Genomic DNA, 18,944 nt, shown 5'->3' with positions numbered 1-18,944 from the left:
GAAATGATATTTGTTGATAATTATGGAAATTTTAGGGCATAAAAGAATGTATGTAAAATGGAGCTTTCATAACAGACGAGATTCATCGTTAGATAGATGATCGTTGTTCTCTCGATGTACATACGTGGAAACGTTTTAATGTCTCTCCAGGACGCCTGTTCAATTTCATTTCCTGTTATTTTTCGTAGGATTTCACGTCGAATTAATAACTCGCTAGTTTATAGCGGATGTATCGTTGAGATGAATGGACATAGTAGGTGAGGCAGGGGAAACAAAAAGGGAAAAGCATCTCCGCGTAAAACTGCGTTGCATCAACAACGATACCGGAAGTTAATGCCCGTACAAAAATTGATACAGCGTTGTGGAACTCGGATCGCGTGTTAACGCGTTCATAGATGCACGAAGGACGATATGTCTGCACGTTCGTGTTTCCGGTTATATCGATACGTAGTCTGTTTCCTTCTCTCTTTCTCCCTCTCTCTTTTTCTCTCGCAATATATCCGCATATATTCGCGCTCGTATGGAAAGGACGTATTTTATAGAACGAACACCATCGAGAGCACCCTTTCAAAAAAATTGTTCGCGAATCCGAGCTGTCTCGTTAAAACAGCCGCTCTCATGCTCCTACCATCCCCGAGGGAATATACAAAGGAATTAGGTTCGGATCGGTGAAGCAGATTTTTTTCTACACTACGACGTTTTCTTTTTTTTCCTTTTTTTTTCCTTTCGAATATTTCGCGTCTCTTTCATGTAATCAAAATCCGCTACGTACTCCGTCAGGAATATCGCAGCCTTTTAATCGCAGATAATGGGTTCTCTCGCGGGATGAAATTCGGAGAAACGAGACGTAACGTTAATCTTTTTGTAAAGATCTTTCTTTTTTCTCTCCCTCTTTCTCTCTTTTCCTCGTCTGGCATAGGTTTTTCTCGCGCGGAAATTATTACGAGAGTCTAGTTTACGGAAAAACGTCGACTCGCATCCGCCTCGATCAATCGTGGTGTAAAAGAAAAGAAAAAACAAGAAAGAAAGAGAGAGACAGGAAAAAACAATTTATTTTAATCATTTTTCTTCTCCGGTGAACGTCGATAACAACACTTTTTCTTTCGAGCCTTTTTACGGTTCATCGAATAATAATATCATGGCGTATGGTCGGTGACCTTTTAATGTCGGTAGGTATATTGTTTACCGCGATAACAGTATTGTAGTACTTTGTAATAAAGCTTCTATTGCATTTTCTATTATAGGAAAGCTAAAAAATATTTTTGTCCCATTCTTTCTTATTGCTAGAGAATGTCAGAGAATTTCTTCCAAGTAGAATATAATTAATCGATAGCAATGTACACTTTTAGATCTTCATATTATTTGTTAATTAATCTGTTTGCTGATGTTTCAATAATGATATGATTTTTAAGACATCTTACATTTCTTTACTTGTTCAAATTGAAATGAATTACATTATCGATTTAATCGTTTAATATATTTTTATAAAAGTTATATGTAAAAGTAGTCATCGTTAAAAGTTTATAAAAATTATTATTATTCTTGTCATTAGTAAATTAAATTTATATTTACATCTTTTTTTATAGTAATATTACGTATAACGTAATCAAAGTGAGCATCGGTTAGCCATCGGATATTGAACGACGTTAGCTCTTGCGTGTATAGAATTGTGCGGTACGATAAAACATTTTGCCCTGCCAATGGATTGTTTGCCTGCCTATGTAATCGCGTACCAGCATTGTTACGAAACGTTTTTTTATTATTACATGCTACAGAGAGAACAAAATAAGCAATAAAGAAAATAGAGGAAGAAAGAAAGAATTCGATCTTTCTAACATCGATTCTACGTGTAATATTAAAACGATATATTATAACAATGGTTAATTAAAAGCCTGTAATTATTTCGTACGTTCTTGTTGCTATGTACACAAATAATATAACACATGAGTTTTTAATAAAACTTATAAATACTAGCTTCATTTAGGTACTTTTTGTTTCGACATGTCGCATAATAAGAAAGTTACACATTTGTGTTGCATTGAACTAATTAATTATTGAAACGAGAGAGCTATCATCTTATGATATTGTCATGTTTACGTTCCAGTCATTCTTTATACTGTGAGTTCTACATATATAATGGGTATAAAGTATTCTTATTTTTATTATATTGTTCTATGAATATTTATTTTTCTTGTTCTATCGAATATTTTGATATGTAGCGATAATTTATCTATCTCATTGTAATTTTGATATATCTTACAATTATAATACTTATTAAGTGCGGTCAAAGAAGTAATATAAAGTAAATAATAGTTTATAGAAAAATATAATGTAATTCATTATATTGTTACGTCCTAGGCAGTTTACTTTTTTTTTTTACCTGCTACGCTCAATATTTTTCTTGCCGAAAGCTTATATCAAGTAACCCGATATAATTTTATTACCTAAACTAAAGAAACAGATGACAAACATTTCCCAGACTCGTGCGGTATCGTTCACAAATAAAAGGTACGCATAACCTTAAGTAAACATTATGAAGATTTCATATTTATTATCGTTCTTAAGAAATATAACTATTCGACAAAGGATCAGTTCTTTTACACATAGGCGCAGACTCATAGAAATTCGTGGATCTGAAGTCGTTTGAATTTTTCCCTCAGAAGGTATATTCTTTGTTTATTCTTTAAACCAATAAATCTTATAGGCGTTAATGTAACTATCCAATAAAGAATTAAGTTTTATATCCTGCAAACTGATTCGTCATGCAACGAAATAACTGTCTAAAAAGTACGAGTAGAACTAGGTCTATAAAGAAGACCAGGAAGAAAAGACAGGTGTTATTCATAATTTTCTATAATCCGACATTTCTGTTTTAAGTAGTAAGTCTATATTAGTTAATGAGTCTGTATTCAGTTTTCGATATTAAGTCTGCATTCAGTTTAAGTAATAAGTCCGTATTCAGTTTCAATACTAAGTTTGATTTCCGTTTTCGTTTATAAGTCTGTATTCTATTCTGTAAAATCAGTGAAATATTTATAAGATTAATCGGTAACATAAAAGAATAAATTTGTAGATAAACGAATTTAAGAGTTAGTAGAGTATTATTATTATTATCTGCGACTAGAATTATTCTATTTATGCTGATCGAAGCAAAGCCAGAGGCCTATCACACCAGCAGCAGAAAAGGGTAAGCATCTTATCTTAATTCTTAATTATCTATCTATCTCTTGTAATAGAACCCAAATAAATTTTATTCTTTATCTACTCTCTTCCCCTCCAGTTTTCACATTCAAATCTCATCATTCGCCAAATCACCCACAATTCTTTAGGTCATTCCCTGGTAAAGGCTTAACTGCTTGATTAAAAATTGACTACACCTTTCATTACGCCATAGGATGTAACAATATTTTTCAAAATAAATGTTTTAAAAATATTAACATACATTGAAGGTTTTCAATTTGAATGACTGAAGTATCTGAATTATGCTAATTATTTGGCCGTAGGTACATATAAATAAAATATGTGTCTGAAAAAGGGATTACTTTATAACCAAATGGATAGGTATAATACAATAAAGTAAATTACATTTATAGAAAATTGTAATAAATGTAAGAATACTTTTTTAACGCTCACTGTAAATAAATAAATACATATATACATACCTATGTAAAAATTACAAAATATAAGATCTCAAAAGAAATCGAAGTACTTTCTATATTTTATCTTTTTTTGTTAAAGAAATATATTTTTGTTAGAACGCAGTCAGCTTTATTGATGCAGATATGTCTTATAGAAAGAAGACCCATGGCGTCAAGACTGAGAGTATAAGAAAGATAGGTTATACTCGAGAACAATAAAAATCGTGGCTATAATATCGTGCTTTGGAATAGTATTGTGAACAAAGATAGAGAGAGAGAGAGAGAGAGAGAGAGAAAGAGAGAGAAGAGGTGGGGGAGGAGGTTAGACGTAGATATTTCAAGGAGAATTCTAGATCTATTCGCTGTCACATATCTCCACGTATGGCATTTGCATGAAGTTCTGGTATACCTATTCTCGGGATACGTAAGCTCCAAACGAGCTGATCGTAATAAGCTTTACAGATCCGGAATAAGCGTCGTGTTGAACCATAGAGGAGGAGAGCAATAATGCATCGATGCATCGAAACTAAGGATCTCTTGGAATCTCAACAATGCGTAGATCGATGAAATAGTACCTCTACTACTTACCTTCTACTCGTGGGACGCTGACGCATAAAAGCAATGCTGGGACTTCCTACATCTAAGTAGGTTTAATCTTATACTGCATGATTTTACGAGAAATTGCGGATGAAGTACATGTTGTATTTCCTACACTTTTGTTTAAATCAATTAATTCGACTTTGACTCTCGTTTTCTATTAATCTATCAATTATCCTTCGTAAACGCGATCTAATGAACCGATTTGCATGCAATACTTCGTTCTATATGAATAGACGTTATTTTACGCGTGTAAATTGTATTTTTAATATTGTGTTAGATATGTGAGAGAGTGATCCGAATATATACATGTATACATTAGTTTTTTTACATCCTCTTATATGTTCTTTTAATAAATACTACTCACATCTATTAAATAAACTTAAAGATTAATATATTAATATACTTACATATATATAATACATAATTAAACTAAGGCGTCGTGTATTTAACTGAATATAAATGTATTTAGATAAATACTGGATTGCTAACGACCCTTTTCCCTCAAATGATCTCAGTGATTTATCGTACACATCCAGTATCGTGTTCCCTGTTAGCCGAGAGACACAGATCAGTAGTGGTTTCACTAAAGCACTAGCTCGAGTAAGCTTCGAAGATTCGAGCTTGCCTCTCTAATATTCGCTCGGATCTTCGGCACCACCATTTCTACGAGCCGCTTGAATGCGACCTTTATTCCAACTCGTTCCGCTGTATATGCGTATGCTTTTGGAGCTTCGGAAATTAAAGCACGATAGATAGCAGCGTAGAACATTGCTGGGCTAGAAAGAGAGATAGAAAAAGATATATATATATATATATATAGAGAGAGAGAGAGAGAAGAAGGAAGGGAAAGACAGAGAGGAAAATAGAAAGAGATAGAGCGAAAGCGAGATCAGGGGCGTTAAATATGCAAGCTGGGTAAAGCGGCAACAATAGAAAGCTCCTCATTCCTCCGAACCCCTCTAACACCCTCTGCTCCTCACCTTGCAGCAGCAGCAGCAGAGTGCCTCGCAGTTGATCGCGCGACCCGGGTGCAAAACACACCCCGCTAATGGCAACCTCGGCACTCTTTGGCCGTGATACCCGCACCCTACTAGCCCATCCTACACTCACCACCAGTACTGCAGGCAGAAGCTACGAGCTAGAGTCCTACCACCCATTTGGTTCGCCGCAGCTACAGGCCTTCCATCGTTAACTCATCCTTCTTTTTCTCACTCTCCTTCTCTCTTTTTCATCCTCTTTCTTGTTCGTTCGTTCACTCTAGATCATCTTATCTCTTTCTATCTAATTACACATTTCCTTCTCACCCTTAACATGTTTCCTTCTTTCTCTAACTATCTATCTATTCTTTATTCTTTCCGCCTCCGTATATTCTGCTACTTGGATATATACGTATTATACATACACGTAAGTCTATATCTATATCTCTCATTTTATTTCTTCGTTCTATCTCGATCGACACTCCTTTATCTCTTTCTTTTTTCCTTCTACTCTACTACCTTTTTTCTCATGCTATTACCTACTGGTTACCGAGCTCGATCTGTAGCCTCTGCAAGAAGCCTTCGTTCAGTTATCCTAAAACGACTGAGAAAGAAAAGGAGTGAACGTTATGAAGATAGAACGTAGAGGGTGGAATATAAACGTAGATAAGAAAGTTGAATCGTTTATCGCTATCGATCGTAATGAGTTCCCCTCGATTGCGTGAGATAAGAAGTGAGAGATCTATTTTTAAGCTCGAATAATCGTATCGGATTTCATGTTCGGATATTTTTACTAACATTGTTTTGATAGCTCGATTCGATTGGTTCGACTTCTTTTCTTCTTTACTTTTCTTTCTTTTCATTTCTAACACATTTTCCTGATACTCTCATTGACTCAGGCTACATTGGATCTCATGGCTCGCATTCGCTTTTCCCTTTCTTTGAGATAACTTCGGCCGACCTGATTTCATTTTAGAAAATGCGAAAAATTACAGAAGCCGAATCTTCTTCTAGAGGATTCTAACCGTGTTATGAAAGTTAGATGTATCAAGAAGCAGGATCAAGTTAGTAGTGCGATAACTCGGTTTGCTAAGTCGTTGCAATATTGCTTTCTCGACTTCAAAAAAAGATCTTCGTCTTACCAAAATAGATTATTATTTGATCGCATGTATAAATTTAATACCTAATATCCAACCGCGGAGTTGGAAATTTTATTAGCATACTAGATTTTAATGAATTAATTTTTAATAAAATTTTACAATCGGGTAGAATTATCTCTCTCTCTCTCTCTCTCTTTCTCTCTCTCTTATATTTACATCCTGCAAATAGTATGAAATTCGAAAGTTTTGAATATAAAATTATGCTTCCAAGTATTTCGATATTCTTTTGACATTTGTGCACAAAGATGACCCATTATATGAATATTCTGATTCCGACGTCGAGTATGACATTACTAAATCGCGATCAGGGATTAAAATTATTAAAGTGAATTATGTACAAGCTTGAAAGTAAACGTATGCAAGAGTAAAATCGATATAGCAATATAACGTTGCTATAAACAGAATATTTTAAGTCAATTATTTTAGGAGATTATATCGTCACATTGTTAACACGCATTATTTAATATTATTTTCATTTATATTATTTTCCTTTTTATTCTTCTTATTCATATTGTTTCTTAAAATTTATACAACGATGTAGGTTAGTTTATTACTTTTAATAAATTTACACATAAGCTGTTCAGTTGTTAAATTAATTAACACTACAAACAAACAAAAAATTTTCTTAAATGAAGTTATTGTTACATTACTTACTACTCAACGGTTTAAACAAAATTTATTAATTAATGATATTAAGCTTAATTATTAAAGAATTTTATTTTCGGTACAAAAATTTTGTGAAGTAAGTGTTTCAGATTATTTATCGGCTACGAACATTTTCTTTCGTTTACTCTCTACGAAACCGAGATGAACGAGTCGGATTTGACAGGAGAAGTGGAATCTGACGATATCTATCTGAGTAATTTTCTGATAGTCCAAAAGAAAACACGGGCGAAACCCCGAATTTCCTAATAGCCCAAGATAAAACCCGGGCGAAGCACCGAATTTCCTGATAGTCCAAGAAAAAATATATATTTTTTATGTAAAAATTATTCGATACTATAGTCGTACAGCCAGAACCATCAATGTTGGAACAAGTAATATAACGAGTCTACCATCTATAAAAATATCGAAATTCGCCAACAGCGTGAAAAAATGGCTCGCACTTTGGAGTCGATTTAAAAAGATACAGGAGAAGATTATTATATCAAGTGAAGACAAATTTGCGTATCTTTTGGGAGCGACTGTGCAGGATTTATGAACAACCGAATTAGCGGGCAGTTTTCCGCCAACGGGAGAAAATGACGACAAAGTTATAAAATATTTAAAAAATCGAAATGGCCGAGACGATTCAATAATAAAACAGTGATAGAACAAACGGCAAACAAGAAATTGCTCATTTAGTATTCGGCGGCGTGAAGTCCAATTGTGAGACTCATGATACCTTTATAATTCTATGAAAAATTTAGATAATACATACGAATGTAATTTTTCGGTCTTAAATAAGGATATAACCAGTTTATAGTCGCATCAACAACAAGGTCATTAGCGACATGTAACAATATATAGCTATATTAGGTATTATATATATTTAAAAATATTGATTGTCTTTAAAAAATTAATAATGTCAATGTAGTGTTTCCTGAGTGAAAGAGCAGTCTTCAGGTCTTCTGGAATTCTGTATCTTATTCTTTCATTGATGTATTTGGGGCAATTTATTATTATGTGTTTGACGCTAATTTCTTCATTGCATATTTCATAATTTTGTTTTGGATTTCCCCTAAATAGGTAGCTGTGAGTGTAGTTAGTGTGTCCAATCTTAAGTCTGTTTATGATAGTATATTCTCTTCTACCAAAGTTCGACGGCTTATTATCCTAAGGATATAATTTGTGATACAGTATCTACGATAGAAAAAGATAATTTTGTCAAACATACGTGTATAGAGTAGACCCATAGACATACTTATTAGCGCAGATGTAGCAGGAAAGCAAATGGCGAGGAAAAAACTACAATTGAAAAACGGTTTAACCACATTAGAAACGTTGGTTGATTGAACCGTAATAGGAAAATTACCTGTGCAATATATAACAAAGGATAGCGCAACCATGATAGTGTCGATGGATGTGAGAGATGCCAATGTATTGAAACTTCGAAATTTAGACAGGTTTGGCATTACAGATCCAATACAAAAGCTAGAAAAATTCGCTCGAGAAAAAGAAATGCGCGATTTTTTAATGAAGATAGATAATTTAAACGAGATTAGTTCTTATGAAGTTAAATTGCAGAAGGTTATTGATTTAAGTCTATCTCAATTTTCATCTATGCGGTAAAACGATATAAGTTTCCCATCTAAATAACATAGATTTCTTAGCATTAAACGATCAATTTTTTATTTTATTATATTTTTCGTTTATAACATAAACAAGATTAATATAAAAAGTATGAAAAGGGAAAAAGAAATAGAAAAAAAAAAGAAAGAAAGAAAGAGAGAGAGAATGACATCTTATATATGTGTATATCATACATATACATATATAGACTCGTTCAGTTTACTTAATACTTTACTAATCAATCTTACAATTTGCAGATTTGCAATTATTTAAAGGTTTGGAAAAGCACAGTATCAATTAGGCTTTTTTTTCTCATCTTTTTATGTATCAAGTAGATGCATAAAAGAAGAACTTAGAAGATTTTAAAATGAATCCAGTCAAAATTTTTTGGTATTTAAACGAGCAAGCACCTCAGCTTTCTTCTATCATAATGGTTAACTTCAATAATTCACATTTTCTAATAGTATATTATTTACACACTGTTTGAATAATTGTTTAAAGAAATGTACTTTCTTTTTTCATTTACATATACATTAATAAATGGTAGAAAAAGTATTGTAATTTAATTCTTACATGTTACTCTATTAGTTAGTATTCATTCAATATTTACAATTATATAACTGTAATTTATATACAATAATTACATCTTTATAGTGTAGTTTTATTTAAACAATTGCATAAAAATGATAAAAAATGCTTAAATCAGAACGTTATAATCTTAAATTTTATTAATTGAGTGCATTATTCCCTTTATACACATGCGCATTATTCGGAAAGTCATATAAACAATATTTAATAAAAGAAATTTCATAGAGGACAATGACTCAGTTCAACGGTGGATTTCGAAGGGGTTGGTACATAAATCATATATACCGAGCTTTTAAACAACAATAGACATTCCTATCGATTAATTAACAATTATTTTAATATTTTAATACACTCTACTTATATTTCAGATTGTTTAAACACATATTTACTGATTTAAACATTACATACTTATTAATATACTTTGAATATAAAATAATTTCGATGTGATATACTTATAGATGAAAATTTTTCTCTCCGAAATCTTCACTGCACAGAAACGTTAAAACAAGTGTACATTAGTTTAAACAATTACATAAAAATTGAAAGAATGTTTAAATCAGAACGTTATATAATCTTAATTTCTATTTATTACAATTAATATTCTCGTTACACACATGCGTAACTTTTGGAAAGCCATGTAAACAACATTCAATAAAAAAACTTTTTTATATGAGAACGTGTCAGTCTAACAGGAGATTTCGAAGAGGAAGGTACATCAAAAGGTACATCCATATTTTTAGATTACTATATACATTTCCATCGATTAATTAACAATTATTGAACAATTAAAAGAAACCTTGTTTGAGATGTCCTTAAAACAATTGATATCGTGTGTGACAACGCATGCCATCTGTGAAAAAAAAATTCGGGTAATTTGTATGGATAATGAAAATTTTCGTGTTCTTGATCTGCATTATCGATTAGGTACCAAATTTTTGCTTCAATTTCTATTCCTTCCGAGATGGCACGTGTTGTCACATACGATGTCAATTGTTTTAAGGATGGCTGCAACGAAGATTCGTTTCTATACGATTGTGTTTCTCTGTGCGATGTGATAAAGTTCATAGTGTATATTGTGTTTATTCTATTCGTTATTTTTTAAATATTAACAAGATAAGTATACCTGAAATAGAAAAATAGAATAAATTTTTGATTTATTTAATAAATAAATTATCATATCAAGCTTGACTAACGTGGTTATGAAGAAAGCCGAGTGCTCGCCAAATCTCACCAATGTTACTTAATAATATTATTTTCTAATTTCCAGCTTTTTTTCCACGGAATCGATACTCACTACCATCTGTAAGTATGTTTATTATTATATGTTATTAATTATTTTTCATAATTATGTGTTCAAAGGTCGTATTTCGTATTAAATTCGATTTTTATTACATACGCATGCATGCAGACATATATACATAAATATAGGTAGCTCGTACACATACACTCATATATTTGATTTTCTTTATATTGTACTAATGTAATCTTATTTTTTACTTTTTTTTAAAGCATTATTATTTTTTAAGTCTATCTGACATATAGAAATGTTATAGAAAGAGTCAGAAAGAAAGTGAGTGAGAGAGGGTATAAGAAAACAAAACATTCGACCTACAGGCAATTATGAATGTGTTTGTATATTTTCAGGAATTTCACGAGCTGAAAACAGAAGAGAAACAATCGAAAACAAAACAAAAACAGCCGAGCATCGAGCATTCGACACTTCTAGGAGATATACATAGAAAGATCTCCATTCCTCTTCCGTCCTTCGATAAGTCAAGATCGGTAAAAGTAACGACGCATTAAACTATTTAATAATTTTATTTCTAACGTTATCGTGTTAATTTTAATACTTTAATAAATTTTTCATTACATAGAATGGTATAAAAAATGGTTTATTCTTTAGGTTACTCTTTATTGACTTTACTGATACAATTATTGTTTTGTTTATAAAATTTTAAAGATTTTTAATTAATATTTTTATTAGCATTACATACTTTGTATGTAATTTTATACAAGTAGTGAGATTAAGGCAATTAAAATTGCTTGAATTTGTAAATTGAAATGCAAAGCAAGGATTATTAAAAAAAATTGCATACTTTGATAAATTTCACAAATATTTAATAACTTTTACTTTTAATTGAGTCAATTCTCATAGATAATTACATTTTATTTTTATATTTAACATTAATTCTTTATGATGAAATATCTTTTAATGTGTGTTCTACTTTCAGAAATGATTTATAGGAAATATTGTACTATAAACTTTAGTATGTTTCAGCTTTTCAGATTTTTTATTTAATTTTATTTTATTCACCGTCATCCTAAGGATAGTATACCCATCCTGCAGTCATCAATGAAGACTAAAAGTAAGTATATTTTTCTATCAAACATTTCTATGATAACTTCAATGGTTTTTTATTACGACGAGACATTAATTGTTCTTTCTCTTTCTTTGTTTCAGAACATCATTGCAATCAAGCGCGTGGGCAATGAAGTACTCGTGTGTTGCATCATTAAAAAAAATATTAAAAAATCGAAAATTAGAGTCAGTGTTGTTCACTGTATGTAAAAGTTTCGTTTTTTCGGGTAAATAAACTCTGTAAGTTTCTTTTATTCCTCACTGAATATATATATATAAAAGGTAAATTAATTTTTATATTAAACATTTTTTCAACAATTAAAATAATGTTCTTATAACAATACTGTATGTAATCTTATTTTTATTTCTGTTTCAGAACATCGTTGGAACAGTGCAGTGTTCGTTAAAATGTGTTCACATTTTGTTAATTAAATTCATTTGGAAATTCGTTTAATACTAAATTTACGGCTGTTTTATTAACAATTTTTTAAAAACTTACAAACATTGCTTGAATAAAGAAGTTGTTAGAGGAAAGAAATTAATATTTACGTATACTTCATTACGACATTACAAATCAATATATATTTAAAAAAAATAATTTTTAAGTTTTATATATATATGTAGTACACAAAAATTTGAAATGAGTCAAATTGGTAGGAGACCCATCGTGCATTTATCGATAGAGATTCGAAGTGAGTATATTTTTGTATTCCATAATTCCACAAAACTCCGCCTGCATGATCGCTGGGAGGATCGAGATCAGCGATCATGTTGCCGGTCCTAAGCCCGGGAAAAGGAGGAAGGTTGTTGGATCAGGCTAGCTCCCTACCCAACGTAAAAAAAAGAAATTTGCTCATAGAAACGATATACTGCCTCGGAATGGGACGGATTCACAGATGACGACCCAAGCAAGAAAAAGGACAAAGAGTTGGAAAAAAAAACACATAATGCGTCTGGCTACCTGGAACATCAAGTCATTTAATAATAAAGACCAAGAAACCCTAAAAGAATTGAAAGATAATAAAATTGATATATGCGCCTTACAATAAACCAAAAAGAAAGGCAAAGGACAAATGCAATACGGCGACTACTTAGTGATCTATAGTGGTATAGAAAAACAAATCAGGGCAAAAGAAGGGGTAGCCATCGCAGTATCCAAGAAATAAAAAAACAACATACAAGAGTGTGACTACATATCTTCACGAATATTAGTGGTAAAAATGAAAACAGAAGACCAAAAATTATAGAGACCAAAGCAAGAATCTATAAGGCAACGGTGAGACCTATTATGACATATACCGCAGAAACTCGACCAGACACAGCGAAAACGAAACAGTTACTAGAGACAACCGAAATGAGAGTTCTTCGCAGAATAGTTGGAAAAACACTACTGGACCGAGAGAGAAGTGAAGATATAAGAAGAACATGCAAAGTGGAGAACATTAACGAATGGATACTAAAAAAAAAAAAAGAATGGAACGAACATATTAACAGAATGGACAACGGAAGAATTGTCAGAATTGCACGGGGTAAGTCAACGGTTGACCGCAGAAGCACGGGGCGCCCACGAAAACGATGGTGCGACAATTTAACAGTGCAATAGGCAGAAAAACGTCGTTACGAAACAGATAACTTGCCTAAACTAAAGAATGAAGAAGAAGAAGAAGATAATTCCACAAACATTTTAATGGTTTTCAGTAATAGTAATGATATTAATAGTATTGTTTCTTATCTCTGTTTCAAATTGCAATCGTGCGCGAAGCAATATACGGGAGTGTTCGTATCGTTTAAATATAATTAAAATCACGGATTAGAAGCACGTTCGTTCGTTAATTTCAATTCGTTCGTGCTACGCGATTGCATTAGAAATTTTTCATATGCGACCAAAGCAATAATTGTATTAGAGTTTGTTCGAGTAAAGTTGTATTTTTATCTTTAAACAGTCGCACAGACTGTTCGCGTATTAGAGTCAGTGCATCATTGAAGATTTAAAGTAAAGTGTGTAATTTTTGTACTTGCATTGACTGCGTGCAAAGCAGTCTTTGGAAGCAATTGTAGAATCAGTGACCGGGCGCATAATAAATTATAATCATACGCGAATTAGAGTGTGTTGTTCGTCGTATAATAAAATTTAGATTCACGCGAGGTGCATCACCATGGTGCTACTGACCTTCATCCCATTGGAATGCATTGTAAGTATCTATTTTTATTTACATTTCATTCGATTTTATTTTATACGATTTTGGATTATAGTGTATAATAAATAACTTATCGTTTTATTTTATTTTATGTTACAGATATAGCTATGCATTTTTATCCTTTTCAAAGATGTAGAATGAATTCATCGATAGATATTCTTCAATAGCAAACGGAGGAACTCTCTGATCGTTGGATTACAATATTTGCTACGAAGTAGGAGTGTTTTGGAGCCATCGTAGAATTTCTTAAGTCGTGAGTTAAAATTTAATGTTCCTCCGATGCTCAATCATGCCAAGGATGAAAGGTCCTAATCGGTACGAGTTAGTGGTTGTAATTATTATAATCAATTATTGACGAGCAAATGAGAAAATCCTTATTAGGAGTTACTCGTGTAAATTGTATACTCTATTGTTTGTTTTATTAGTTCTGGATAGTATCTTTTTGTCTTATTGGTTAAGTTCATTCAATAACTAGTGCAATTTATTATTGCATTTTCCTTTTCTCTTCGTGCTTTGCATTAACATTGATGAAATCGAGTATTAATTTTCTCGATCACTTTGGTCGGAATAAAAAATTGATTATTTAATACTAAAAAACCTATGTTATTTAGATGGGAAACTTATATCGTTTTGCTGCTTAGGTTAAAATTGAGAAAGACTTAAACTTGGGAGATACTTTTTTTCATTTATTTTGAACCATATGACCCTCTTGGAGCATAAAAAATTTTAATATCTGAAATAAGGATAACTCTAATGTATAAAACTCCTCAAAAAGATTGTAGCACCCGTTTAGAGATGTAAATTAAAGAAAATTATGTTATTTTTAACTATGTCTGTTGTCGCATTAATTATGTTGAATCAACTTGGTTGTAAAAAATATTTAAAATTTTTATCTAAATGTCTGTTGAATGTTTTCTTTATATTTTATTTTTTAACTACGTTTTGATAAACATAATCGTCCTAATATTTGTCGCAGATAATTGTTAGTATATAATATTCTTTTATTTTCGAATGTGTATCGTTCATAGAGTTGTTTGCAATAACTACTGCATAAAAATAACTTTTTGTCTTCGTTACTAATTAATGATTTTAATTTCTAAAAAAATATATTAAATAAAACTTATATTATTTTTTTGTAAATATCTGTATTAGTAACAGAGAAAAAATGATATAAGCTAGAGTTTTTAACCCGATATTACTTTAAACGATTGTGTGGTGATCAAAATTGTACAGCTTGTTGTTTAAGCAAAGGATATTTTTTATTAAACCAAAACATACAAAAACTGGTGCATTTGCTTGTACCTATTTTACTAGATATTTCTTAAATATTTTTTCGATCATACAGTGTTCTGTGTATCTATGATTGAATTCGTTTTTTAATATTTTGTTAAATTATTAACCAATGTTTTTAAATTGATAAATATTTCTTTTTACTTTTTATTAAAACGTTTTTAATTTAAATAACAAGAAAACTAATTGCTTTTTTTTAGGAATATGAGTATATTCGGAAAAGCAGAAAATGTCGTCATCTTTTTAATAACGATATACTCGTTAAATACAGTTAACAGGTTAATTACCATTGTACAAATGTATTTTCATCGTTATACTAATATTTTATTTTTATTTTTTACTGAATAACTTCCTTTTTTTCATATTTTATTATTGGATCGCATCACTCCTATGTTCCATTTATATGTTACTCTCTTACATAAATATTGATCTATGTGTTATTTTATTTTTACCTTTCTTCGTTATGTATTTTTGTTTTACATTAAAATCACTGGCAACATAGCACGTAAATTATGATGAATACAATATCATTCTTCTCTCTTTCTCTTTCCCTTTCTGTTCTACTTCTTCTTTTATTTCACATTATGAGGACGTTGACTGAAAAGCTGCTTTTCCAAACTCATAACTCTTTCTTTTTATCTCTCTGTCTTTTTCTTTTTTGTCAAAGAATTCGAAACCATCTGCGAATCTCGAAAGTACTGAGCTAGATGAAATTAGATCGGAGTAATTTCATTTTAGTAAATCGTAGTGGAATGGATAAAAGAAGGAAAATAAAGGATTGAACATTATTCTTATGTAATCGTTTAGGGTTCATTGGACTTTACTTTCCTGGTCGTTTTTTTTTAACGAATAAATTAGATAGATAGAAGTCAAATCCTATAACAAACGCGACGTCGGATGTTCAGGGAGTAATTGTTTCGAAGTTTACTACTTATCCCTTCTGGCAGACACTCGACTCGAGTATAGCGTGTACCCTGCAACATGCTATAGTCTAACCCAACGAGATATTCTCCTTTTCTCTTGTCGGAACAAAGTTACGTCTCTTTCGATGTTAAACTCGAACTTTCTCGGCAAACGAGCTAAAAGTAATCGATTCTTGATTCATCCGTGACTATAACTACAAATAGAAAACGTGTGTATGTGTAAACTATTTAACTAGTTTCCAAAGATGATTCGTCAATTATAAATTATAAATTGTAAATTATAATTAGATACATATATAAATGTTATATTTGAGCAGTCTATAGGCCTAAACAATTAACACTATTTAAAAAATTTTACTTCCAAAATTTTACTTAATTGATGCTTGACTTTATATGTTTAAAACAAATTTCCCTAATAATGAGTTGAAAAAATACCATTACTACTAGAACTATCGAAGAAAACGAAGCTAATTTTACCAAAACTAGTCAAAATGACTGGTCTTTAAAAAATTACTAATAATAAAAAAGGAAAGAAAAAGGAACGGAGGAATAAGAAAATTAAAAAAAAAAATAAAAAACCAGTTATTTTGATTAGTGCGGTAATTCTAGTTTTAAATAACCAAATTTTGTATGGTTATTGAACAATAAATAATACAGCAATGTATTCTATGTATTGTTATTAATATTTTTTACGTTTTCTTTTATGGAATTAATCGATTTGGCAAATGAGCGGTTCATATAAGTGTTTCTTTAAAAGTAAACCTGTTTGATAAATATAATAAGTACAATATAATAAATTAACTCAGAAAAATGAAATAAAAGGAAAGTTAATTAAAAATAAGACTAATGGTAATGTGTGCAATTCTATTTCTTGTTTTATATATAAAGATACACTTATATACGCTGGTTCGGACACCATCATTCTGTATTACAATAATATTACGTTTTATTTAAACTTACAAAAATATAACTTCTATTATCATTTATTAACTAAATTATTATTATTGTTTTTACATAGTACAGGTTAGATCATAGGTTACATGACAAATTTTGGTCGCAAATTATTTATATTTCATCTTAGATATTGTATATTAAAAAGTTATTGAAATACCAGATCGTAATAAGTTGTATAATTCATCTTGTAGGATGCGATCGTTAGAACGGAATGGAACGATGATTTTTCAAATGATAATATTCTTTGAAAATATTTCAAAAGAAAAGTATTTCACGATTTTAGCTTGTTTTGCATAAGCCGAGAAGATTTAGAACGGTATTGTGTACGGTGCTTTACTCGCATTTTTACAAAAGGTAAACGTGTAAATGAATAACGGGAGGTAGTAAGAAAATAATTTATCATCGAAATAGCTTATCGATGGCAGAGAAAAGAAAGAATCTTTTTCGTATTTCTTTCGTTCAACTTGATTCCTCTTTGATCTCCTCCTTGAATAGGTAATACATTTCAAGCTAATCCCTCTTTCTCTATTCTTTTTCTTTCAAAAACAGTTGTAAGAAAATAAAAGTATGTTTTGAAAACTAAGCTATAAAAGTGGAATAGAGCGAATACGATCATCTACCAGTATAGAAGTTACGTTAGTTGTTCCTAAGTTTCGAACCCTCTTCATTCTCGGTTTAAGATCTCGTGGGGACGAACACAACTTCCTCGATCTCCATATTGGTCAGTCTTTATCGTCTTTGGTTGTTTGTTAAACGTCGAAAGATCGAAAGGGCAGAAGATCCAAGTTGGGAGGTCAACTCGATTTGAACTTACAAGCTACTCCTCCTCTTACTCGCAAAATTTCCACGCGTTCGTTCGACCGAATCGTACGAAAAAGAGGAAGAAGAAGAAAGGAAAGGATAACGAAAAGAAAGAGAAAAAAAATTGATGATAAAAAAAAAGAAGAAAGAACTTGGACGTCTGTTGACCTGAGAGGGAGGGTTTACCATGTACCTATTCAAACTAAAATACACGAAACGCGTAAGAAGTGAAAGAGAGTAGGATAGAAGCTTTCGATATGCCTGCTTGAGATGCGGCTGCCGTTCGTGTCTACTTCCGATCCATCCGGCTCAAGACGAGCGACAAATCGAGTTACCGCTTGGGATCCAAGACCAAAGAGCCCGGCTGGTCTCCTTTCCTTCCTTCCTTCCTTCCTTCCTTCCTTCCTTCCTTTCTTCCTTCCATCCTCCCTATTTTCTTCCTCGTTTCGTTCTTCTATCTACTAGAGCTTCACTTCTCTTTCTCTTTTTCTCTCTATCATGTTTTTTTCTTTTTTTCGAGTTTGCTCGACGGCTTTGCAAGAGCACTCCCCACTATCGATACTCCGATCTCGAAGAAGAAAGGAAAGCGGAAGGAACGAGGGTCCGAGCAAGTCCTTCGGAGCCAAGTATACGCTGAGGCTAACTCCGTTTAGTATCCGAGATCGGGGAATAAAACGAGTTGTCTGCTCGTTAGACACACTTCGGAGGAGAGGAAAAAGGAAAAAAGAAAAAATAAGATTGAAATGATTAGAATTTAAAGAAGGCAATACACGTTTCATGAAAATTCTATCCTCTACTTTTTTATTTTCTGTATTTTTCTTTTTCTGCTTCTCTATCTCAAGTAAAATTGATTTTTTGATGGTCAGTGGTGACTACCTCGTTCGAAGTATCTTGTCGATTTTTGCATGCCAGCATTCTGATTCGTTTCTTGTGAAAACATGTCATTTTGCTATCTCTTTTTCTCTTATTTCTCGTAGAAGTTTTACAACCTCCAGATTTCGTCGAAAAGTTTATGAAGAAGGAAAGTTAGCAGTTTCACCAGTGTCATATTCTTTCCAGTTATTTCCATTTGTGTTCGTTCAATGGTTATATTCATAGATTCAAATATATTTTTATATCGTATAGTCAATAACGTCAGTGATTATATATTTAAATAGAGATGAAGAGAGGTGGCTAGGGAAAGGG

At 31.6% G+C, this 18,944-nt stretch overlaps 1 long non-coding RNA gene across 1 annotated transcript; it reads right to left on the bottom strand.

The window, feature by feature from the left end:
• Positions 1–7,824: 7,824 nt before the first annotated feature.
• Positions 7,825–17,187, bottom strand: LOC122517980. Its single transcript, XR_006303951.1, has 3 exons — positions 17,177–17,187; positions 16,063–16,065; positions 7,825–7,884 (listed from the first exon to the last, which is right to left on the bottom strand). It is a non-coding gene; the product is annotated as an uncharacterized LOC122517980 (long non-coding RNA).
• Positions 17,188–18,944: the final 1,757 nt, after the last annotated feature.

This window comes from Polistes fuscatus, unplaced genomic scaffold (genome assembly GCF_010416935.1).
Source record: "Polistes fuscatus isolate 324 unplaced genomic scaffold, CU_Pfus_HIC Scaffold1, whole genome shotgun sequence".
Classification (NCBI taxonomy): Eukaryota; Metazoa; Arthropoda; class Insecta; order Hymenoptera; family Vespidae; genus Polistes; species Polistes fuscatus.
The sequence above is the reverse complement of the archived record's forward strand: the minus strand, read 5'-3'. Positions and strand labels throughout refer to the sequence as shown.